Source organism: Arachis ipaensis, chromosome B1, assembly GCF_059453495.1.
Source record: "Arachis ipaensis isolate K30076 ecotype BB chromosome B1, ASM5945349v1, whole genome shotgun sequence".
NCBI classification, from domain to species: Eukaryota; Viridiplantae; Streptophyta; class Magnoliopsida; order Fabales; family Fabaceae; genus Arachis; species Arachis ipaensis.
In genome coordinates, this window is record NC_142436.1 from 119,536,400 (window position 1) to 119,558,696 (window position 22,297).

Below are 22,297 nucleotides of genomic sequence, written 5' to 3' on the forward strand. Positions count from 1 at the left end.
CCTATGCTTGGAACAGCTTGGTCATTCATGCTGTCTAAAAAAAATTTTTAAAAAGGCTTTTGGATTTTTTTTTAAGAATTACCAATTTTCTCTTTTAGGAAGGATTTCGGATTTTGAATATTAAATCTTTGGTTTTGAAAAGATGCATAAGGCGGTTATTAATCACTGTACTTTAAAAACAATTTTACTTTCACGTATCCTATTATAGTAATTCTCTAACCCCATAGTGAGAACCAGCGAGGACGATGTTCTCACTCCCCTACAGGTCTTTTCTTTTTCAGGTTATGGGTGACGAAGTTAGGAAGAGATTATTCATTTCTTTTCTGTTAACGATATTTTGTGTTGTATTAGTTACTTTTTCCCTCGCCTTTATCCTTACAAGTTTTTATAAGAGGGATAGGAATATGATTATGTAATGCTTGTAAACTACTAATATGTATGTATGTATCATTTGTAAGTATTGTGGATTGTATTATAAGTATGGATGTGTGCTATCAGATAAAAAGTCTTTTATGCGATTATACGGTTTAAGTTTTAAATAGGCTCATATTTTAGTATTAAATATTTTAAGAGTTGTCGTAAATCGTAATACCCAAACTGTTAGAATGGCGCAGCTAGAAGCGTGACATTTTGATAGTCAGGGTGTTACAAATTTGATTTCAAACTAAAATAAAATAATAAATTTTAAACCTAAAAGATTTTGTTTGTAATTAAAAATAACTAAAATAAAATAAAATAGAATAATTAAAAGCTAAATCCAACTAAAGATGCTCTTTTGGTGAAGTTTGGTTTGCATGGCTTGGCACTAAACGCCAGGGTTGGCATTTAGCACCCTAGGAGGCAGAATCTCTCCCTTCGTTGCTGAGCTGGCATTTAGCACCCTAGTGAACAGCTTTCAAACTCTTCTCTTTTGCACACAAACTCTGCCAAACTTACTCGAACTTCACCTGAAATAATTAAAACACTAAAACAACTCAAAGTAGCATCCATAGAGGTTTAAAACACTAGAATTAAATTAAAACTTAACAAATTCTAACTTAAAATAGATAGAAAATAAGGTAAAGATGCTCATGCATTAGTGGGTAGGTAGAAAAATTGAAGGGAAGGTCAATGGGGGAAGGGGTAACGGTTAGGAGGGTATGGGATTTGGGGAAGTAGGGTGAAATAGGATTGGTGGGTTTGGGTGGTGGTGGGGTCCACAAGAGATTTGTTTCAAATTTTGAATGTCCTTCTCGAAGGACTTGTCCAGGCGATGCTGGCACTAAACACTAGCTTCGGCGTACGCGTGCCTTGAGATCTTTCGCCCACGCTAAACGCCGCTCCTAGCGTTTAGCACCACTGAGACAGTGGGCTCTTCTCATAATGTGTGCACTTCGGCATTAAATGCCCATGTCTGCGTTTAGTGCCAAGTGTCCAGTGGATCTGTCTCGATTTTTGTGTCTTCTAGCGCTAAACGCCCAGCCTGGCGTTTAGCGCCACCCAAATAAAATGCTCCCCTCAAAATTTGTGCCTTCTGGCATCAAACTCCAAGTTCCAACGTTTAGCGTCAGGGCATCCAAATCCATTTTCCTCCAGGGTGTTTTCCCTTTTAATTCCTCCTGGTCCTATTTGAAATACTTTGCATGACCAAAACACATATAAAACAAAGGAAAACTGCAATACTTTATGATAATTAAATTTAAACTAGAATAATTGTGAAATCAAAGGTTATGGACTATTGGGTTGTCTCCCAACAAGCGCTTCTTTAACGTCATTAGCTCTACGTTCAGATCTGCTAAGTCAGCAGATGAACGGACCTCTGGCGATCAATCTCGCCTCCAAGATGGTGCTTCAGCCTCTGGCCATTGACTGTGAATCTTCTATCTGAGTTTTCTTCCTGAAGTTCCACATGACCATATGAAGACACTCTGGTGATCACAAATGGTCCTAACCATCAGAATTTCAGCTTCCCGAAAAAGAGCTTGAGCCTTGAGTTAAACAATAAGACTCGCTGGCCTAGCTCAAAAGCTCTAGTGGCTTGACGGACGAAAAATTGCCGACTAAGAATTTATAATGAAAACAGCGTTGCAAGTACAGTTCTTAACCGACGAAAATTTCGCTTATCAATTTAAAAAGAGTTATCACAATTTTAAGAATAAAATACTGGGAGGAGGATTCCCAGGTCATCTCCCAACGAGTTGACAAAAGAGTACAATTTTTTGGTCAGGAATTTTCAAAGAAGTTTTAGAGTTGGGAATTAGAAAAATAAAATGTTTATCAATTAAAGCAATAAAAGTTAACAAGAGGTTTTATATATTTGAAATAAAAAGCCTTGACTAGGAGAAGATTAATCGGAATTTCTATCCTTGTTGAATTTTCCCAAGTATAATAGTAAGAGGTTGTTGCTTCTACTTAGTTATCCCTTACCTAATAAAGGAAAGTCAAGTAACTAACCAACTCTGATTCACAAGTCCTAATCCCTTCCTAGGGAAGGATTAGAGTTAGTGACTAGAGAGTCATCCAACAACTTCCAATTACAATTTAACACTTGAGTATTCCAACTCAAGGGTCTCCTATTAATCAACTCCAAAGTCAAGTTGGGAGTCTACTCCATTGACATGGGTGCCATTTTCGTAGACATGTAAAGGGAGTAGAAAGGAGACATGGTAATTAAAATTAATTTAGTAAAGCAATTTTTGAACTAATAAATTAAGGGGAGATGATAATCAAACAAATAATGAAATTAAATGTAAAAATAACTCTTGCATTAATAATTCCCAAAATCAAAGGTATCCATATGTAACCCTGAACAAATTGAATGGAAAGTAAAAGAGTAAGGAAATAAGAAAGCAAACTGTAGCGATAGAAACTTCAATCGAAGGTAGTAACTCTCTCAAGATCCAACCTAAAAGCATAAAACTAAAAATCTAAGAATGTGAAGAACCCTAGAAGAAGTGGTGTTTTTTCCCCTAAGATTCAAAACTAAAACTAAAACTAAGTGAATGTGAATGTGTGTTGAGTCTCTGCTTGTCCCCTGGCTCTAGTCTGTGTTTCTGGGCCAAAATCTGGGTCAAAAACCAACCCAAAATCGCCCCCAGTGTCTTCTGCAATTTCAGCATGTGACACACGTCACGCGTACGTGTAAGTCACGCATACGCGTCGATGGTCTTATGCGCATGCCACGCGTGCGTGTCAGTCACACGTACGCGTCGATGTGCGACTTTGCAAGTCACGCGTACGCGTCGCTGTAAAAAGCTCCAACTCACGCGCACGTGTGATCTATGTGTGCACGTCGATCCTCGCTGGTCATCTCCTTTATTTCTTGTGTTCCTTCTATTTTTGCAAGCTTCCTCTCCATCCTTTAAGCCATTCCTACCCTATGTAGCCTGAAAACACTTAACACACAGATCACGGCATTGAATGGTATGAAAAGACATAAAAAATTGACAATTTAAAGGCTTAGGAAACAAGTTTTCTATCATAGAACAAAATTGGGAAGGATTTATAAACCCATGCAATTTGTATGAATAACTGTGCAAAGAACTTATAAGAACCACTCATTTTAGCACAAGATAAACTATAAAATAGTGGTTTATCAATCTCCCCACACTTAAACATTAGCATGTCCTCATGTTAAGCTCAAGGAGACCAAAAGAATGAATGGGGGAAAGTAAGACTCGTGTAATACAACCTATGTATGTGAATGCAACTATATGATAAGATATTTTTATCTACTTGGTTAAAAGTAAACAAGTTCTCCAAGACAAACATAAATCAGATTCTACTAATTCAAATCACACAATAAAGGATAAGTAAACTTGTAAGAAGATAGCTCATGAAAGCCGGGAACATAGAATCAAGCATTGAACCCTCACTGGAAGTGTATATGCACTCTAATCACTCAAGTGTCTAGGGTTAATCCACTCTACTCTTCTCTAGTCATGCTTTCTAAAACTTTGTTCTTCATCTAACCAATCAACAAATATTTAGTGTACAAATGCAAATATCATGAGGTCTTTTCAAGGTTGTAATGGGGCTAAGGTAAGGGTGAAGATATATGTATGGCCAAGTGAGCTATAATTTGAATCTTTGACTAACCTAAGTTCCCACCTAACACGCACACACACTCTATATAATTCTAAAATCATGCCTAGCTACCTAAAATCTCACTTTTGTATATTTCATATACTCATGTATCAATTTTTAATTCTATCACATATGCATTGATCTTTTATTGAGCTTAGCATTGGGGTGATTTTATCCCTTATTCATTTATTTTTTTTCTCCTTTTTTTTTGAACATGAATAAAAATACAACATATCAATGCATATGGTTTATTTTTCTGATTTCACATGAGCAAGCACCCAAATTCCCAATATTTTTGTCAATAAAAACACAACACATTCTCATCAATCCAAGTTTTCACATTTCCCCATACTTAGTTGATAGACACTCTCTATCTTAAGCTAACCAAAGATTCAAATAGGGTAATTAATTGTCTTTCCTCTTAAGGCTAGTGATGTGGTAAAATAAAGAACAAATGGGGTTAAAAAGGCTCAAAGTGGCAAACAAAGGTAAATGGAATGGTAGGCTATTTGGGATAAGTGAGCTAATAACAATTTATGGCCTCAATCATATGTATGCATGAATATACACTAGACAATGGACATATAGAATGGAACAAACCATAGATTGCAATCATAGAGAAGAAAACACACAAGAATAAAAATCATGGTTAAATAATGTAACCATATAATTAAGCTCAAAATCTCACAGGTTGTGTGTTCTTAGCTATAAACCATGTTCCAAATTACAATCTTCAAATAAGTTTAATACAAATTTTAATTTGAATTAGTGAAATACTATAAGATAGGGTCTTGAAAAGAAACTCATTACTTCAACCAAGCAAAACATACATGCAAGCAGTTATTACCATGCAATCTATCCTATCTAACAAAAGAAAAAAATAAAATGTTGGTGTTAAGAGAGAGAGATTACCTCCAGAAGTCAAGGATTGACCTCCCCACACTTAAAGCTTAGCACGGTCCTCTATGCCATCAGTAAGGAGCAAGGTAGGGCTGGAAGCATCGCCTCCACTATCTGGCTCGTCATGGTTCCCTGTGCTACTATGTGAAAGGGAGTCCGGGGTGTCCTTCTATTCCGGAGATGGGTGAGTACTAACAATGAGTTCCTTTAGATAGTTGTATCGGCACTTGTTGCGGCGCTCCATTTGCTCCATCCGCTGGTCTTTCCAGTCTAACCTCTAAAGGATCTGAAGAAACATCTGATGGGTGGATGGTTCTTGATGGGTGGATGATGGTGGAGCAGAAGAAGGAGGAGTATCCAAAGATGGGCTTGGAGGCCGGCTCGCAGAAGGGACTGGCGGTCTGATGTACTTCCCATTCGGTACATACTGATCGGCCCTAGGGATGACGGCCTTCGTGTCCCCAGCCCGATAGGAAACATCTACTGCAGAGCCTAAATCTGAAACTAATGAGGGGAAAGGCAGGTTACCCGCGATCTGCACGTGTCCCATTCCCTGCCGGATGAGTCGGGGCAGGTTAAGAGTTGTTCCGTAAGGATGCACCAGATGAGAACTGCCATGTCCGCTGTGAACGTGGACTCGTGAGTGCTCAAAAACATATAGTGGGACATAATCTGTGCTCACACGCGAGCCTCTAAAGTAAGTGTTTGGGCTGAGATACTCTTGGGTTTTGACCAGTGATGCCCGTAGATCCAGGTGCTGCCAGGTTGGGCTATAACGCCAAGGACACTGTCCCAGTCAAACTGATACATCTGGCGCTTAAGCTGGGCCTCTTGATATGAATCCAATCCCTCTGGGCTAGGTGGAAGATCCAAGACTTTCTGTATGGCACCCTCAGAGACAAGGACTTGCTGCTGACAAACATAGAAGTCTGCAGGGTAGGCGAGTAGAAGTTGGAGTAGAATTTAACTACCCATAATAGGTTGGCCTCCCGCGGCTGCCTCCTTAAGAATCCCCACTGTCTCCTCTCGATGCGGGGCTCCACAAAATCAACAAAATGTGTTCAAAGAATGAGTAGATGCTCATTATTGTAGTTCCTCTCGGCTAGGATGGGGAACATCTGCTTGCAATAACGGTTAGTGAACCGTGTGGAGTCCCGTGCGGGAAAGGCTTTTTCCGCTTCATCAACTTTGATGATCCTCTTCACCCGCTTTGTTGGCGGCTTGATGCTTGTAAATGGTGGCGCCTTAGCCGGTGCTCTCTTAGTTCCTCTCCTTACCAGTGTCTTTTCAGAAGCCTTCTTCTTTCCTCTTTTAGTGGCCATCCTAAAGAAGGAAAAAAGAGAATTAATTGCAAGTATAGATAACTAACCATTGGAAGGAAGAAAGTCCAAGTAATAATGAATGCCAAAGGAAAAGGGATATCCTATACACGGTAGCTACAACATGCATGGAAGACATTAAGTAAAATCATGAAGGCAATTCATAACAATTGGATGCAAGAGGGTTAAAAGAATGCAAGTAATAGGCATGAGAAGCATAACTCAAGCATCAATTATTAAATGTACCAAATTAAAGAGCACTTGTATGATGACAATTGTGAATGATAATATCAATACATGTGGATTGCAAGTGATGTGAAAAAAAGCCATTAAAGTGTGAGAGTAAATTAGAATAGAATGCAAAATGCCATGAGAGCTTTTTTCACAAACACTTGGTGTGCAAGTTAAAATAGGAATTGAAATAATTAATCCAAGTGTATATGAGACCCATAATAAAATATCAATTGTCAAATTACTCCTCATAATAGCTGGTGCACGAAATTACAAACACACTTTTGTAACTCTGCACAACTAACCAGCATGTGCACTGGGTCGTCCAAGTAATACCTTACGTGAGTAAGGGTCGATCCCACGGAGATTGTCGGCTTGAAGCAAGTTATGGTTATCTTGTAACTCTTAGTCAGGATATCAATAATTCTCAGATTTAATTGTAAAAAGTAAAAGAACATGAAATAAATACTTGTTATGCAGTAATGAAGAACAGGTTGAGGCTTTGGAGATGCTTTGTCTTCTGAATCTCTGCTTTCCTACTATCTTCTTCATGCACGCAAGGCTCCTTCCATGGCAAGCTTTATGTTGGGCATCACCGTTGTCAATGGCTACTTCCCGTCCTCTCAGTGAAAATGTTCCAAATGCGCTGTCACCGCATGGCTAATCATCTGTCGGTTCTCGATCATGTCGGAATAGGATCCATTGATCTTTTTGCGTCTGTCACTACGCCCAACACTCGCGAGTTTGAAGCTCGTCACAGTTATCCCTTCCCAGATCCTACTCAGAATACCACAAACAAGGTTTAGACGTTCCGGATCTCAGGAATGGCCGCCAATAATTCTAGCTTATACCATGAAGACTCTGATCTGAATCATGAGGCTAAGAGATATGCATTCAATCTAAGGTAGAACGGAGGTGGTTGTCAGGCACGCGTTCATAGGTGAGAATGATAATGAGTGTCACGGATCATCACATTCATCAGGTTGAAGTGCGAATGAATATCTTAGAATAGAAGCAAGCGTGATAGAATGGAAAACAGTAGTAATTACATTAATTCATGAAGAACAGCAGAGCTCCTCACCCCCAACAATGGGTTTAGAGACTCATGCTGTAGAGAATACAATATGAAACGTGTAAAGTGTCATGAGGTACAAGATGAATCACTAAAAGTAGTTTTTATAGTAAACTGGTGACCTAGGGTTACAGAAAATGAGTAAGCTAGGGTGTTTAGTGTAAAAATCTACTTCCGGGGCCCACTTGGTGTGTGCTTGGGTTGAGCATTGAAGCTTTCATGTGTAGAGACTTTTCTTGGAGTTAAACGCCAGCTTTTGTACCAGTTTGGGCGTTCAACTCCAGCTTTTGTGCCAGTTCTGGAGTTAAACGCCAGAATTCTTGAGCTGACTTAAAACACCTGTTTGGGCCATCAAATCTCGGGCAAAGTATAGACTATTATATATTGCTGGAAAGTCCAGGATGTCTACTTTTCAACTCAATTGAGAGCGTGCCAATTGAGCTTCTGTAGCTCCAGAAAATCCATTTCGAGTGCAGGGAGGTCAAAATCCAACAGCATCTGCAGTCCTTTTTCAGCCTCTGAATCAGATTTTTGCTCAGGTCCCTCAATTTCAGCTAGAAAATACCTGAAATCACAGAAAAACACACAAACTCATAGTAAAGTCCAGAAAAGTGATTTTTATTTAAAAACTAAAAAAAACATAATAAAAACTAACTAAAATATACTAAAAACATACTAAAAACAATGCCAAAAAGCGTATAAATTATCCGCTCATCACAACACCAAACTTAAATTGTTGCTTGTCCCCAAGCAACTAAAAATCAAATAGGATAAAAATAAGAAAATATACAATGAATTCCAAAAACATCTATGAAGATCAGTATTAATTAGATGAGCGGGGCTTTTAGCTTTTTGCCTCTGAATAGTTTTGGCATCTCACTTCCCCGAGAAATTAAAATCCCGGTGGAGGGGACCATATGTGATTACAGGAGTGTCACTATATGGATATGTTGAGCTTCAAGATATTGATTCTGACAAAAAGTTCATTGTTAATGGACAGAGAATCAAACATTATCTTGAAAGCAATTTTGAGCAAGAATGCTCAAAACTAAGGCTTGAATGAAGCTCAGTAAAGGTCCAGCTAAAGACAATAAAGAAGCGCTTGCTGGGAGGCAACCCAGCCATTAGCAAGTTATTTATTTTAATTAATACTTGTAGAAGTTTGATATACATTTTTCTTCAAAGGTTAATCATCAAAATTGAAGGAATTCACAGATTTACAGAAGGATTCAGTGCAAAAAGCAGAGAAAAGGAGCTTGCTGGCAAGAAAACGCTAGTAAAGGGCATTTTGGGCATTAAATGCCAGAATGGGTACCATTCTGGGCGTTTAACGCCAGTAAAGGTACCATTTTGGGCGTTAAACGCCAGAATGGGTACCATTCTGGGTGTTTAACGCCAGAATTGCAGCATCCTGGGCGTTCAGATAAACGCCCAGTGATAAAGGGGTTTCTGGCGTTTAACGCCAGCCAGGTGCTGGGCGTTAAACGCCCATAATGGCCAACAATTGGGCGTTAAATGCCAGAATGGATACCATTCTGGGTGTTTAACGCCAAAAAGGCAGGGGGAGGAGATTTTGTTTCCAACTTCAAATTTTTTTAAATTTTCATGTTTTGACTCATAATTTTCTGCATAAACATGTTTCAAACTTTCATCATTCACCCTCAATTTTCCAAAATTCAACAATTTTCTAAATCTCTTTTCAATTTTCTTTCAAATCCTTCCCAAATCTTTTCAAAAACTCAATTATCCTCTTAATTTCTTTCCAAATCTTTTTCAACTCATCATATCATCTCTTATTTCTTAGATGCATAACCAAATTTTCAGATTTAACATCTTTATATCTTTTTCAATTACAAATCTCATCTTTTTCATATCATGATTTTGTTTTCTTCCATCAATCATATCTCTATGTCATATCTCTTTCAAATTTTTCGAAATCCCTCCCTTCCTCCTATAAATATACATTCGGCCATCCCCTCTTCTCCACCATTCGAATTTGGCTCTCCTCCTCTCTCTCCCCTTTCTTTTCTTTTGCTTGAGAGCAAGCAAACCTCTAAGTTTGGTGTGTTTTTCCGTGATCACTGAGCTAAGACTCATCAAGATCATGGCACCTAAGGGAAAACAAACCAATTCAAGAGGCAAGAAAGAGAATACTCCAAAGAGTCTTTGGAATCAAGAGAGGTTCTTAACCAAAGAGCATGCAGAGCATTACCACAAAATAATGGGTCTGAGGTCAGTGATCCCGGAAGTTAAATTCAACTTGAAAGAAGATGAATATCCGGAGATCCAAGAGCAAATTCGAAACAAAGGATGGGAAATTCTAGCCAATCCTGAGACAAAGGTTGGAAGAAACATGGTTCAGGAATTCTACTCAAATCTGTGGCTAACAGATAAGTAGAGAATAACTGAAACCGCCTTTCACACCTACCAAACTATGGTCAGAGGGAGGCTTATTTACTTCCATCTGGACAAAATAAGAGAGGTCTTCAAACTGCCTCAACTATAAGATGATCCAGAATCCTTTAATAGGAGAATGGTGAGAGTAGATAAGGGGTTGGATCAATTTCTAGAGGACATATGCCTCCCTGGAACTAAGTGGATAACCAATTCAAAAGGTGTCCCAAACCAACTCAAGATGGGAGATCTCAAACCAGTTGCTAGAGGCTGGTTGGACTTCATTAGGCGTTCTATATTGCCCACTAGCAACCGCTCTGAGGTCACGGTCAAAAGAGCAGTGATGATTCATTGTATTATACTGGGGAAAGAAGTGGAGATTCATCATCTGATTTCTTGTGAGATTTACACAATTGCAAACAAGAACTCCACTGAAGCCAAACTGGCCTACCCAAGCTTAATTTTTCTGCTATGTAAAGATGCTGGGGTGAGGATGGGAGTAGATGAATTCATCCCAATCGAACACCCAATCACCAAGAAGTCAATGGAAGGACAAGTGCAAGACATCTCCATCAAAAGGAGGGTGCAGGAGTTCCTCCCAGAAATTCCTGAAATTGACTACTGAACCCGCCTAGAAGCATCTGTTACCAAGCTGCAAGAAGTTATGGAACAACTTAAGGAAGAACAGCATAATCAAAACTGCATGCTCTGCAAGCTGCTGAAGGAACAGGAGAAGCAGGGGCGTGAGCTACAGAAGCTGAAGCGCCAAAAGCTCTTCCTTGAAGGACCAAGCACCCCACAGATTGAGGGAGCATCCACTTCTCAAAATCAAGGTTGTTGAGTCCTAACTCCGTGATAACCTTTATTATTAAGAGTCTATTTTAAGAGTCATTCATTTTTCTGCTTTTAATTTTCTGTCTTCTATTATTATGGGTCTGCTCTTATATTTATTTTTGAGTCTTATTTTTAATCCATAATCAATAAAATTTAAAGTTTATGTCTTAAAGCTATGAATGTCCCATGAATCCATCACCTTTCTTAAATAAAAAAAATGTTCTTAATTGAAAAAGAAAAAGAAGTACATGAATTTCAAATTTTAAAACAGTTTAATTATTTTAATGTGGTGGTAATACTCTTGTTTTCTGAATGAATTCTTGAACAATGCATATTTTTGAATTTGTTGTTTATGAATGTTAAAATTGTTGGCTCTTGAAAGAATGATGAAAAAGGAGAAATGTTATTTGATGATCTGAAAAATCATAAAATTGATTCTTGAAGCAAGAAAAAGTAGTGAATAGAAAGCTTGCAGAAAAAAAATGCAAAAAAAAAAGAAAGAAAAAAAAGAGAGCAAGCAGAAAAAGCCAATAGCCCTTTAAACCAAAAGGCAAGGGTAATAAAAAGGCTCCAAGGCTTTGAGCATTAGTGGATAGGAGGGCCCAACGGAATAAAATCCTGGCCTAAGCAGCTAAACCAAGTTGTCCCTAACCATGTGCTTGTGGCGTGAAGGTGTCAAGTGAAAACTTGAGACTGAGCGGTTAAAGTCATGGTCCAAAGCAAAAAGAGTGTGCTTAAGAGCTCTGGACACCTCTAATTGGGGACTCTAGCAAAGCTGAGTCGCAATCCGAAAAGGTTCACCCAGTTATGTGTCTGTGGCATTTATGTATCCGGTGATAATACTAGAAAACAAAATGCTTAGGGTCACGACCAAGACTCATAAAGTAGCTGTGTTCAAGAATCAACATACTTAACTAGGAGAATCAATAACACTATCTGTATTCTAAGTTCCTATAGAAGCCAATCATTCTGAACTTCAAAGGATAAAATCTGAGCCTAGAGTTGAACAGCAGAACTTTTTGTCCTGGCTCAAAGACTCTGGATGACAATTTCTTGTCATGCCACTTTTTTGCTTTTTCCTTATAAATTTTTGCATTTTCAAAAGCATTGAGTCTGAACTCCTCTAGCTCATTTAGCTGGAGCAATCTTTTCTCACCAGCTAACTTAGCATCCAGGTTTAGGAATCTGGTTGCCCAGTAGGCTTTATGTTCCAGTTCCACGGGCAGATGACAGGCCTTGCCATACACAAGCTGGTATGGAGAGGTTCCTATAGGAGTCTTGAATGTTCTTCTGTATGCCCACAGAGCATTATCCAAGCTCTTTGCCCAATCCTTTCTATGGGCAATTACAGTCCGTTCCAGGATTCTCTTTAGTTCTCTATTAGAGACTTCAGCCTGCCCATTTGTCTGTGGATGATACGGAGTTGCTACTTTGTGGCTAATTCCATATCGAACCATAGTAGAGTAAAGCTGTTTATTGCAGAAATGGGTGCCCCCATCACTGATTAGTACTCTGGGAACACCAAATCTGCTGAAAATATGTTTCTGGAGGAACTTCAGCACAGTCTTGGTATCATTAATGGGTGTGGCAATTACCTCCACCCATTTAGATACGTAGTCTACTGCCACCAGAATGTAAGTATTTGAGTATGATGGTGGGAAAGGACCCTTGAAGTCAATACCCCATACATCAAACAACTCAATCTCTAAGATCCCTTGTTGAGGCATGGCATAACCATGAGGCAATTTACCAACTCTTTGGCAACTGTCACAGTTACGCACAAACTCTCGGGCATCTCTGTAGAAAGTAGGCCAATAGAAGCCACATTGGAGGACTTTAGTGGCTGTTCGCTCACTTCCGAAATGTCCTCCATACTGTGATCCATGGCAATGCCATAGGATCTTCTGTGCCTCCTCTCTAGGGATGCATCTGCGGATCATTCTGTCTGCGCATCTCTTAAAGAGATATGGTTCATCCCATAAGTAGTACTTTAAATCAGAAATTAGTTTTTTCTTTTGCAACCTGCTGTACTCCTGGGGTATGAACCTCATAGCTTTATAATTTGCAATGTCTGCAAACCATGATGCTTCTTGAATGGCAAAAAGTTGCTCATCCGGAAAGGTCTCAGAGATCTCAGTAGGAGGGAGGGACGCCCCTACTACTGGTTTTATCCGGGACAGGTGATCAGCTACCTGGTTCTCTGTCCCTTTTCTGTCTCTTATTTCTATATCAAACTCTTGCAGAAGCAACACCCATCTTATGAGCCTGAGTTTTGAATCCTGCTTTGTGAGAAGATATTTAAGAGCAGCATGGTCAGTATACACAATCACTTTTGATCCTACTAAATAGGATCTAAACTTGTCAATGGCATAAACCACTGCAAGTAACTCCTTTTCTGTGGTTGTGTAATTCTTTTGTGCGTCATTTAGAACACGACTAGCATAGTAAATGACGTGCAGAAGCTTGTTATGCATTTGTCCCAATACTGCACTAATGGCATGGTCACTGGCATCACACATTAATTCGAATGGTAATGTCTAGTCAGGTGCAGAGATGACTGATGCTGTGACCAGCTTGGCTTTCAGGGTCTCAAACGCCTGCAGACACTCTGTGTCAAACACAAATGGCGTGTCAGCAGCTAGCAGGTTGCTTAGAGGTTTTACAATTTTTGAAAAATCCTTTATGAACCTCCTATAGAATCTTGCATGCCCCAGAAAGCTTCTGATTGCCTTAACATTGGCAGGTGGTGGTAATTTCTCAATTACCTCTACCTTGGCTTGATCCACCTCTATCCCCTTGCTTGAAATTTTGTGTCCAAGGACAATTCCTTCAGTCACCATAAAGTGACATTTTTTCCAGTTTAAGACCAGGTTAGTCTCTTAGCACCTTTTCAAGACAAGTGCTAGATGATCAAGACAGGAGCTGAATGAGTCTCCAAATACTGAGAAGTCATCCATGAAGACTTCCAGGAACTTCTCTATCATATCAGAGAAGATAGAGAGCATGCACCTCTGAAAGGTTGCAGGTGCATTGCACAAACCAAAAGGCATTCTTCTGTAAGCAAATACTCCAGATGGACATGTGAATACTGTTTTCTCTTGGTCTTGAGGATCCACTGCAATTTGGTTATAGCCTAAATAGCCATCCAAAAAGCAGTAATATTCATGGCCTGCTGGTCTCTCTAGCATCTGGTCTATGAATGGTAAAGGAAAATGATCCTTTCTGGTGGCTGTATTGAGCCTTCTGTAGTCAATACACATACGCCACCCTGTAACTATTCTTGTGGGAACCAGTTCATTCTTTTCATTATGAACCACTATCATTCCTCCCTTCTTGGGGACAACTTGGACAGGGCTCACCCAGGGGCTATTAGAAATAGGATAAATAATCCCAGCCTCTAATAACTTAGTGACCTCTTTCTGCACCACTTCCTTCATGGCTGGATTTAGCCGCCTCTGTGGTTGAACCACTAGCTTAGCATCATCCTCCAATAGGATCTTGTGCATGCATCTTGCTGGGCTAATGCCCTTAAGATCACTTATGTACCACCCAAGAGCTGTCTTGTGTGTCCTTAGCACTTGAATTAGTGCTTTCTCTTCCTGTGGATTTAAAGCAGAGCTTATGATCACTGGAAAAGTGTCACCCTCTCCCAGAAATGCATATTTCAGGGATGGTGGTAGTGGTTTGAGCTCTGGTTTAGGAGGTTTCTTCTCTTCCTGAGGGATTTTTAGAGGTTCTTTTATTTCCTCTGGTTCCTCCAAATCAGACCGAACATCTTTAAAGATGTCATCTAGCTCTGATTCAAGACTCTCAGTCATATTGATCTCTTCCACCAAAGAATCAATAATATCAGTGCTCATGCAGTCATTTGATGTGTCTGGATGCTGCATAGCTTTGACAGCATTTAACTTGAACTCATCCTCATTGACTCTCAGGGTCACTTCCCCTTTTTGTACATCAATAAGAGTTCGTCCAGTTGCTAGGAAAGGTCTTCCTAGAATGAGAGTTGCACTCTTGTGCTCCTCTATTTCCAGCACTACAAAGTTAGTGGGAAAGGCAAATGGCCCAACCTTGACAATCATGTCCTCAATGATGCCTGATGGATATTTAATGGAGCCATCAGCAAGTTGAAGACATATTCGGGTTGGTTTGACTTCTTCAGTCAACCCAAGCTTTCTGATAGTGGATGCAGGTATTAGGTTGATACTTGCTCCAAGGTCACATAGAGCTGTCTTGGTACAAGCACCCTCTAATGTGCATGGTATCATAAAGCTTCCTGGATCTTGAAGCTTTTCTGGTAAGCTTTTCAGAATGACTGCACTGCATTCTTCAGTGAGAAACACTCTTTCTTTCTCTCCAATCCTTCTTATGACTTAAGATCTCTTTCATGAACTTAGCATAAGAGGGTATTTTCTCAAGTGCCTCTGCAAATGGGATCTTTATTTCAAGAGTCCTGAGATAGTCTGCAAAGCGGGCAAATTGTTTATCCTGTTCCGCTTGGTGGAGCTTCTGAGGATAAGGCATCTTAGCTTTATATTCTTCAACCTTAGTTGCTGCAGGTTTATTCCCTACAGAAGTGGTTAGAGAAGCCTTCTTAGAGGGGTTACTATCAGCACTTGCAGGTGTCTGATTCCTCATTGGCGTTTGAACGCCAGAACTGGACAAGGAATGGGCGTTTAACGCCAACTTTTCCCCCTTTTCTGGCGTTTGAACACCAGAGTTATTCCTCTCTGGGCTCTTGATGTCCTCAGAGGGATTTTGGGCAGTGGTTTGGTCATCCTCTGTCATTTGTTCCTTTCTTGACTTTTTGCTACTTTGAGCTGAGTTATTCAATGTCTTCCCGCTCCTTAGTTGGACAGCTTGGCATTCTTCTGTTATCTGTTTAGATAGCTGCTGTCTTGTCTGATTCAATTGTGCTTCTATATTCTTGTTAGCATTTTTAGTGTCTTGGAGCATCTCTTTGAATTTTGCTAATTGTTTTGTCATAAGGAGTAATTGCTGATTAAGTTCAACAATCTGTTCTTGAGGATTAGGATCAGTAGTTACTGCCATAGCCTCTTCTTTTATGGAGGACTCACTGTTTGAGTACAGATGTTGATTTCTAGCAACTGTATCTATGAGTTCTTGAGCCTCTTCAATTGTTTTTCTCATGTGTATAGATCCACCAGCTGAGTGGTCTAGAGACATTTAAACTTTTTTTGTAAGCCCATAGTAAAAGATGTCTAACTGTACCCACTCTAAAAACATTTCAGAGGGGCATTTCCTTAGCATCCCTCTATACCTCTCCCAGACATTATAAAGGGATTCATGATCCTCTTGTTTAAAGCCTTGGATGTCCAGCCTTAGCTGTGTCATCCTTTTTGGAGGGTAAAATTGATTCAGAAATTTGTCTGATAACTGTCTCCATGTTTTTATGCTTGCTGTGGTTTGGTTATTTAACCACCTCTTAGCTTGATCTTTTATGGCAAATGGAAACAGTAATAATCTGTAGACATCCTGATCTACTTCTTTATCACGTACTATGTCAGCAATTTGTAAGAACTGTGCCAGAAACTCAGTAGGTTCTTCCTGTGGAAGACCGGAATACTGGCAATTTTGCTGCACCATGATAATGAGCTGAGGATTTAGCTCAAAACTGCTTGCTTTGATGGGAGGTATACAGATGCTACTCCCATATGCAGCTGTAATGGGGTTAGCATATGACCCCAGAGTCCTTCTGGACAATTCATTTCCACTTATGTCCATGATGGAGAAAAGGGAATTGATATGAATTGCAAATAAATTATATTTTTATTTATTTAATTAAAAGTGACCGAAATTAAAATAGAATAAAATATAATAAATGGAAAATAAAATAAAATAAAATTTCGAAAAAAGAAAATAAAATAAAAGCAAATTGAAGACTAAATTAATTAATTAATTAAAAAGATTTTGAAATTAGCAATAAAAAAGATATGATTGAAATTTATTTTGAAAAAGATTTGATTGAGAAGATATGATTGCAATAGATTAAAAAGATTTGATTTTTGAAAAAGATTTGAAAAGATCAATTTTTGAAATTATAATTTTGACTTGACTAAAAAGAAAAGATATGATTTTAAAAATCTTTGACTACTTGATGAGCGGATAATTTATACGCTTTTTGGCATTGTTTTTAGTATGTTTTTAGTAGGATCTAGTTACTTTTAGGGATGTTTTCATTAGTTTTTATGTTAAATTCACATTTCTGCACTTTACTATGAGTTTGTGTGTTTTTCTGTGATTTCAGGTATTTTCTGGATGAAATTGAGGGACTTGAGCAGAAATCAGATTCAGAGGTTGAAAAAGGACTGCTGATGTTGTTGGATTCTGACCTCCCTGCACTCAAAGTAGATTTTCTGGAGCTACAGAACTCGAAATGGCACGCTTCCAATTGAGTTGGAAAGTAGACATCCAGGACTTTCCAGCAATATATAATAGTCCATACTTTGGCCAAGAATTGACGACGTAAACTGGCGTTCAACGCCAGCTTTCTACCCAAATCTAGCGTCCAGCGCCAGAAAAGGAGCCAACACCAGAGTTGAACGCCCAAACTGGCACAAAAGCTGGCGTTCAACTCCAAGAAGGACCTCTACATGTGCAACACTCAGGCTCAGCCCAAACACACACCAAGTGGGCCCAGGAAGTGGATTTATGCATCAATTACTTACTCATGTAAACCCTAGTAGCTAGTTTATTATAAATAGGACCTTTTACTATTGTATTAGGCATCTTTTGATCATCTTAGGATCTTAGGATCATCTTTGAACGCATTGTTCTTAGACTTTGGGGGCTGGCCGTCTCGGCCATGCCTGGACCTTCACTTATGTATTTTTAACGGTAGAGTTTCTACACTCCATAGATTAAGGTGTGGAGCTCTGCTGTCCCTCAAAGATTAATGCAAAGTACTACTGTTTTCTATTCAATTCTTCTTATTTCGCTTCTAAGATATCCATTCGCACCCAAGAACGTGATGAAGGTGATGATTATGTGTGACGCTCATCATCCTTCTCCCTTATGAATGCGTGCCTGACAAACACTTCTGTTCTACATGAATTAAGCTAGAATGAGTATCTCTTAGATCTCCTAACCAGAATCTTCGTGGCGTAAGCTAGAATGATGGCGGCATTCAAGAGAATCCGGAAAGTCTAAACCTTGTCTGTGGTATTCCGAGTAGGATTCAATGATTGAATGACTGTGACGAGCTCCTAACTCGCGATTGCAGGGCGTTAGTGACAGATGCAAAAGGATAGTAAATCCTATTCCAGCATGATCGAGAACCGACAGATGAATAGCCGTGCCGTGACAGGGTGCGTGAGCATATTATTCACTGAGAGGATAAGATGAAGCCATTGACAAAGGTGATGCCTCCAGACGATTAGCCGTGCCATGACAGGGCATTGGATCATTTTCCCGAGAGATGACCGAAAGTAGCCGTTGACAATGGTGATGTATCACATAAAGCCAGCCATGGAAAGGAGTAAGACTGATTGGATGAAGATAGCAGGAAAGCAAAGGTTCAGAGGAACGAAAAGCATCTCCATTCGCTTATCTGAAATTTCTACCAATGATTTACATAAGTATCTCTATCCCTATTTTATTATATAATATTCGAAAACACCATTATCACTTTATATCTGCCTGACTGAGATTTACAAGGTGACCATAGCTTGCTTCATACCAACAATCTCCGTGGGATTCGACCCTTACTCACGTAAGGTATTACTTGGACGACCCAGTGCACTTGCTGGTTAGTTGTATCGAAGTTGTGACAAATTATGAATGTGTAATCACGATTACGCATACCAAGTAGCTCACGTGCCAGGTATTGTTCGAGCCTGGACATCACAATTTCATGCACCAAGTTTTTGGCGCCGTTGCCGGGGACTTAATTGTTCCTGTTTGGCGCCAAGAATCATCTGAGATCCCAATCCCGGCAACAACACCAAGTTTTTGGCGCCGTTGCCGGGGATTGTTTGAGTTTGGACAACTGACGGCTCATCTTGTTGCTCAGATTAGGTAATTTTCTTTTTGTTTTGTTTTCAAAAATCTTTCAAAAATATTTTCAAAAATCTCTCATCTGTTTTCGAAAAAAAAAATAAATAAATAAAAATGTTTTCAAAAAAAAATTTTATTCAAAATTTTTGAAGAATGAATTCTAGTGTTTCATGAAGCATGTTGAAGCCTGGCTGGCTGTAAAGCCATGTCTATTCCTTTGGGAATGAGTATGTCAGGCATGTCATATCTGAATTACATGCTAAAGCTTGGCTGGCCATTGGCCATGTCTAGTGTTTTGGACCGGAGCTTTCATTGAAAGCTTGGCTGGCTAGTGAGCCATGTCTAATTCCTGGACTGAAGCTATAGACTAAGAATGCAAGATTCCTGGAATTCATGTTAAAGATTTTGGAATCCTTATTTTCCTTTTTCATATAATTTTTGAAAAAATCCAAAAAAAATTTAGAAAATCATAAAAATCAAAAATATTTTTGTATCTCTTGTTTGAGTCTTGAGTCATATCATAAGTTTGGTGTCACTTGCATATGCATCTTACATTTTTCGAAAATATCATGCATTCATAGTGTTCTTCATGATCTTCAAGTTGTTCTTGCTAAGTCTTCTTGTTTGATCCTGATGATTTTTTGTTTTGTGTCTTTTCATGTTTATCATGTGCATTCTTGAATTCTTAGTGCGTAAGCATTAAAGAATTCTAAGTTTGGTGTCTTGCATATTTTCTCTGCATTAAAATTTTTCAAAATATGTTCTTGATGTTCATCTTGACATTCATAGTGTTCTTGGTGTTCATCTTGACATTCATAGCATTCTTGCATGCATTCATTGTTTTGATCTAAAAATTTCATGCATTGCATCTTTTTAGTGGTTTTTCTCTTGCATCATAAAAATTCAAAAATCAAAAAAATATCTTTCCCTTTTTCTCCCATCAAATTCGAAAATTTGGATTGACTTTTTCAAAAATTTTTGAAATCAAGTTGTTTCCCATGAGTCAAATCAAATTTTCAATTTGAAAATCTTATCTTTTTCAAAATCTTTTTCAAAAATCAAATCTTTTTCAAAATTCTTAGTTATTTTCGAAAATTCCAAAAATATTTTTCAAAAATCTTTTTCCTATTTTTATACCAAATTTTCGAAAATAACAATAGTAATTAATGTTTTGATTCAAAATTTTCAAGTTTGTTACTTGCTTGTTAAGAAAGATTCAAACTTTAAGTTCTAGAATCATATCTTGTGATTTCTTATGAATCAAGTCATTAATTGTGATTTTAAAAATCAAATCTTTTTCAAAACTAATTTCAATCATATCTTTTCAAAAATATCTTCTTATCTTATCTTTTTCAAAAATATCTTTTCAAAATATCTTTCCTAACCTCCTAACTTCTTATCTTTTCAAAATTTGTTTCAACTAACTAACTAACTTTTTGTTTGTTTCTTAACTTTTTCAAAACTACCTAACTAACTCTCTCTCTCTAATTTTCGAAAATATCTTCCCTCTTTTTCAAAAATTTCTTTTTAATTAACTAATTATTCTTATTTTTAATTTTAAAAAATTTTTCGAAAAAATACTAACAATTTTCAAAAACCATTTTTCGAAAATCACTAACCCTTTTTCAAAATAATTTTCGAAAATTATCCCTCCCTCATCTTATTTTATTTATTTATTCATCTACTAACATCTCTTCCTCACATCATCACCAAATTCGAACCCCCTCCTCTATCTGTGTTCGAATTTCTTCTTCTTTTCTTCTACTAACAATAAGGAACCTCTTTACTGTGACATAGAGGATTCCTCTTCTTTTCTTTTTCTCTCCTCTTTCTTATGAGCAAGGACAGAGAAAAAGGCATTCTTGTTGAAGCTGATCCAGAACCTGAAAGGACTCTGAAGAGAAAATTAAGAGAAGCTAAATTACAACAATCCAGAGACAACTTGATTGAAAATTTCGAACAAGTAAAGGAGATGGCAGCCGAACCCAACAACAATGCAAGGAGAATGCTTGGTGACTTTACTGCACCTAATTCCAATTTACATGGAAGAAGCATCTCCATTCCTGCCATTGGAGCAAACAACTTTGAGCTGAAACCTCAATTAGTTTCTCTGATGCAGCAGAACTGCAAGTTTCATGGACTTCCATCTGAAGATCCTTTTCAGATCTTAACTGAATTCTTGCAGATATGTGATACTGTTAAGACTAATGGAGTAGATCCTGAAGTCTACAGGCTCATGCTTTTCCCTTTTGCTGTAAGAGACAGAGCTAGATTATGGTTGGATTCTCAACCCAAAGACAGCCTGAACTCTTGGGATAAGCTGGTCACGGCTTTCTTAGCCAAGTACTTTCCTCCTCAAAAGTTGAGCAAGCTTAGAGCTGATGTTCAAACCTTCAGACAGAAAGAAGGTGAATCCCTCTATGAAGCTTGGGAAAGATACAAACAGTTGACCAAAAAGTGTCCTTCTGACATGCTTTCAGAATGGACCATCCTGGATATATTCTATGATGGTTTATCTGAGCTATCAAAGATGTCACTGGACACTTCTGCAGGTGGATCCATACACCTAAAGAAAATGCCTGCAGAAGCTCAAGAACTCATTGACATGGTTGCTAATAACCAGTCCATGTACACTTCTGAAAGGAATCCTGTGAGTAATGGGACGCCTATAAAGAAGGGAGTTCTTGAAGTTGATACTCTGAATGCCATATTGGCTCAGAATAAAATATTGACTCAGCAAGTCAATATGATCTGTCAGAGTCTACATGGAATGCAAGCTGCATCCAACAGTACTCAAGAGGCATCTTCTGAAGAAGAAGCTTATGATCCTGAGAACCCTGCAATAGCAGAGGTAAATTACTTAGGTGAACCTTATGGAAACACCTATAACTCAACATGGAGAAATCATCCAAATTTCTCATGGAAGGATCAAAAGCCCCAACAAGGCTTTAATAATGGTGGAAGAAACAGGTTTAGCAATAGCAAGCCTTTTCCATCATCAACTCAGCAACAGACAGAGAACTCTGAACAAAATGCTTCTAATTTAGCAAACTTAGTCTCTGATCTGTCTAAGGCCACTGTAAGTTTCATGAATGAAACAAGATCTTCCATTAGAAATCTGGAAGCACAAGTGGGCCAGCTGAGTAAAAGGATCACTGAAATCCCTCCTAGTACTCTCCCAAGCAATACAGAAGAGAATCCAAAAGGAGAGTGCAAGGCCATTGACATAAGCGCCATGGCCGAACCCAATGAGGGAGAGGAGGACGTGAACCCCAAGGAGGAAGACCTCCTGGGACGTCCAGTGACCAATAAGGAGCTTCCCTCTGAGGAACCAAAGGAATCTGAGACTCATCTAGGGACCATAGAGATTCCATTAAACCTCCTTATGCCCTTTATGAGCTCTGATGAGTATTCCTCTTCTGAAGAGAATGAGGATGTTACTGAAGAGCAAACTGCCAAGTTTCTT

At 38.6% G+C, this 22,297-nt stretch overlaps 1 non-coding gene across 1 annotated transcript; it reads right to left on the reverse strand.

Annotated features, from left to right (window-relative positions):
* Nucleotides 1-21,199: 21,199 nt before the first annotated feature.
* Nucleotides 21,200-21,307, reverse strand: LOC148578122 (small nucleolar RNA R71). Its single transcript, XR_015903313.1, has one exon. It is a non-coding gene; the product is annotated as a small nucleolar RNA R71 (small nucleolar RNA).
* Nucleotides 21,308-22,297: the final 990 nt, after the last annotated feature.